Below are 4,166 nucleotides of genomic sequence, written 5' to 3'. Positions count from 1 at the left end.
TCTGCTATAGCCCCCTGGTCAAGGCACATGTGAGAAATCAGTCAATGAACAACTAAGGAACTGCAATGAAGAATTGATGTTTCTCATCTCTCTCCCTTCCTGTCTGTCCCTATCTGTCCCTGTCTCTGACTTTCCCTGTCTCTGCCACAAAAAAACCCCAAAACAAAACAAAAAAAACTTTCTCTCAGCAGGTGCTTTTTCTGATCTTACCATGGGATACAGTATACAGTATTTCATGCCACTGACTATTGATACATCCATTCAGAAACAACACGCATTTTATTATCAGACTAAGCTATGTGGTCATGTATGATATCAGACGGATGCCAAAGTGCGTCTCTGATATATACCACCCACAAGAGGAAAAGAACTAGAAAGTATTTGTATATAGCACTGGGGACCACCACACATTTTAGAACATTCAATCTTCTGTTAAACAACATGTAAGCTGTGATGGAAATAAAATGATCGTAAATGAATAAAACAGAGGAAGAATTGCTAGAGATAAACCAGAGCTTTCCTGAGAGACACACTCCTTCACAAAATCTGCGTTTTAAAATCCTCCTGAGAATAAGTGCAGTTAACATTCCCCTATCAGGGAAACATCATCTGAAGCAAATATTTGTTAGCCACAGTAAACACCTTCACAAACAAGTATCTTACAAATAAACAGTAGGATAATATTGCTCATTAGAATTCATTATTATATTTTCCCATTATCTCGGTAAACACATCAAACATGTTTTTTTCAAAAGAAGTGCAAAACTCAAGTCCTCATTTTTTTTCTTAATCATATATCTCAAGATACAAAAAAGTCTTCTCAGCAAAGAAAAGAAAATGCCTCTTTTGTAAAGTAAATCAATTTTTGGTTCCCTAGTTACCAGTCAATTTGACCTTCAAGTTCAGTATTTATTCTTTACCTGACTTTCAGAAAACAGTTCCAATCTAACAAGTACAGAGAGAGATCTTATGTGTAGTCTAGCTAACTGAACCAATACAGATGTTCTGGCCTTGAGTCTTCATTCTGCCTCAAGAAAGCTAAAAGGACATAAACATCTATTCGCAACGCAGTAGAGCCACCTATCTCGTGCTTAGCTGAACTCAAAAACAGATTTGAAGCATCCTTCGTCAAGATTTAGTGCTTGGAATACATTCATTTCTAAGAGCAACATGGTAACATTGGTATAAAAAAAATCTCCCTGGGGGAACTCAAATGTATTTATAGGAAGGTACATAGTGTGAGAATAATCTAATGTATAATTTCAATCTTTTTAGTAAAGAATCATCTACTTGTTTATTGGGGGGAAAAAACAATGAAAATCACCCACTTGTATAAGTACGGTACTTGTACTTAGCCCTGAATAGTCAAGGCTAAAAAAAAAGAAAAAGAAAAAGAAAAAGAAAAAACCTCATAGACGCAGACAATGGTATGGTGATTATCCTAGGGAAGAGGGGGTTGGGAGGTAGAAGAGGGGAAAATGGGATGGATGGTGATGGAAGGAGACTTGAATTGGGATAAACACACAATACATTATACAGACGATGTATCATTAGAACTTGTGGTGTCCACTTCCATGATAAATTACATCTTTCTCATAAAATTCTAATAATAATTAAACCTAAAAACCGAGTCCCAAAATACATGATGCAAAACTGATATATGTATCTGAAAACAGAAGGAATTCAATCATAGTAGAAGGATATTTCAATACCTCACTTTCGATAATAAATAGAACAATTAGAAATAGAAGACTGAAAAGACACTAAAAAAGACCTTCTGCATATAATTTATTTCCATTAGCATAATACCAGCAAGATCTATCCATGTTCTTACAAATGGCAATAGTTTTGTAGTTTTTTATGCCTGAGTGGTACTCATTATCCATTCATGTTTTGATGGACATTTAGGTTGTTTGCATATCTTGGCTATTGTGACACTGTATTATTTCACTCAGATGTGAAAAATAAAACAAAAAAACTTATCAAAGAAACTAACTAAACAAAACAAAAATGAACTGAGATTTAGACAGTAAAATGTGGTTATAAGAGGGGAGTTGAGGGGCTGGCAAAACTGGATCAATGAGGTTAAAAATATGGTGATAAATGGTAACTAGACTTTTAGTGGTGAGCACACAATGGAGTATACAGATATTGAATTATAATGTTGTATACCTAAATTTTATGTAATTATTAACCAATGTCCCCTCAATAAAATTTAAAAATAAGCCCTGGCAGGTTTGCTCAATGGTGAGCGTCGGCCTGGCATGCAGGAGTCCCGGGTTTGATTCCCGGTCAGGGCACACAGGAGAAGCGCCCATCTGCTTCTCCACCCCTCCCCCTCTCCTTCCTCTCTGTCTCTCTCTTCCCCTCCCGCAGCCGAGGCTCTATTGGAGCAAAGTTGGCCCGGGCGCTGAGGATGGCTCTGTGGCCTCTGCCTCAGGCGCTAGAATGGCTCTGGTTGCAACAGAGCAACGCCCCAGATGGACAGAGCATCGCCCCCTGGTGGGCGTGCTGGGTGGATCCTGGTCGGGCGCATGTGGGAGTCTGTCTGACTGCCTCCCTGTTTCCAACTTCAGAAAAAAAAAATACAAAAAGAAATTAAAAAATAAAAGCACAACTAAACCTCACAGACTTCTATAGAACACTTCTCACAACAACAGCATCTTTTCCTCAAGTTTGCATGGAATACTCTCCAGAAAGATCATATATTAGGCTATAACAGAAGTCTCAATAAATTTATTTACTGAAATTATACACAAAGCATGCCCTTCTATGAAAATTAAACTCAGAATCAATATAAAGGAAGACTTGGCAAATCCACAATATATGATAATTAAGTAACACACTCCTAAGTAGAAAATGGGTTGAAGGAGAAATCAGAGAAAAATTTGAAAATACTGTGAAATGAATAAAAAAAAAAATAGAAAATATCAAAACTTGTAAGTTTCAGTCAAAGAAGTGCTTACAGGGAAATTTATAGCACTAAATATCTTTAGTAAATAAGAGGAATGATTTCAAATCAATAATCTAATCTTCAAACTTCAAAGATAAAGAAAAGCAAATTAAATTCAAAACAAGCACAAAGAAGAAAATCATAAATATTAGAATGTTATAATAAAAGAACAGAGAAACAAGGAAAGAAATTAAAAGTTGGTTCATTGATAGGTCATTTCAAAGAGAGTTTATGAGACCCAAACCAGGAGCTCTTAACGCTGTGACCTAAGAGACTTACATTCTCCATAGGATGTAACAGAGACTCAATAGTGCTATGTTTCCCTGAGGAGAAAACATTTAGAGAGAAAAAAAAAAAGTTGATTCATTGAATAGAATCACAAAATCAAGAAACTTTTAGCTAGTCTGATGAGAAAAGAGAGAGGAAGGAAGGGTGGGAAGGAGGAGAGAGAGAAAAGTAAGGGAGAAAGGAAGAGAGAGGCAGAAAAGCTCAAAAAACCATTTTCAAGAATGAAAAAGACAGCATTATCACCAAAGGACTATAAGAAGGGATGGTAAGGGACTATTTCAGCAATTATATGCCAACAAATTAGAGAACCTAGATCAGTGGTCCCCAACCTCTTTTGGGCCACAGACCGGTTTAATGTCAGAAAATATTTTCACGGACCGACCTTTAGGGTGGGACGGATAAATGTATCACGTGATCGAGATAAACGTCAAGAGTGAGTCTTAGACGGATGTAACAGAGGGAATCTGGTCATTTTTAAAAAATAAAACATCGTTCAGACTTAAATATAAATAAAATGGATATAATGTAAGTTATTTATTCTTTCTCTGCGGATCGGTACCAAATGGCCCACAGACCTGTACTGGTCCACGGCCCAGGGGTTGGGGACCACTGACCTAGATGAAATGGAAAATCTTTAGGAATATACTACCAATACCAAATTAAAAAAAATAAAAATAAAAAAAAAGGAAAACTTTTTGTAATCTTTTAACAAATAAGAATGAATTAGTAATTTAAGACCTACCACAAAGAAAAGTCCAGACTCAGACTTCACTTGTGAACTTGATCAAACATTTAAAAAGAAATTAACACCAATCCTTCATAATCTTTCCTACCGGGTAGAGGAGGAAGAAATATATCTCAGCTCACTCTATTAAGGCCAATATTGAATGGGTGCCAAGAACCAGACAAACATTTCAAGAAAAGG

The 4,166-nt window shown here is 36.3% G+C and overlaps 1 non-coding gene across 1 annotated transcript; it reads left to right on the top strand.

The window, feature by feature from the left end:
- Positions 1 to 3,163: 3,163 nt before the first annotated feature.
- LOC136381651 (small nucleolar RNA SNORA25) lies at positions 3,164 to 3,292 on the top strand. Its single transcript, XR_010747134.1, has one exon. It is a non-coding gene; the product is annotated as a small nucleolar RNA SNORA25 (small nucleolar RNA).
- Positions 3,293 to 4,166: the final 874 nt, after the last annotated feature.

The sequence above is a fragment of the Saccopteryx leptura genome, chromosome 9 (genome assembly GCF_036850995.1).
Source record: "Saccopteryx leptura isolate mSacLep1 chromosome 9, mSacLep1_pri_phased_curated, whole genome shotgun sequence".
Taxonomy (NCBI): Eukaryota; Metazoa; Chordata; class Mammalia; order Chiroptera; family Emballonuridae; genus Saccopteryx; species Saccopteryx leptura.
The sequence above is the reverse complement of the archived record's forward strand: the minus strand, read 5'-3'. Positions and strand labels throughout refer to the sequence as shown.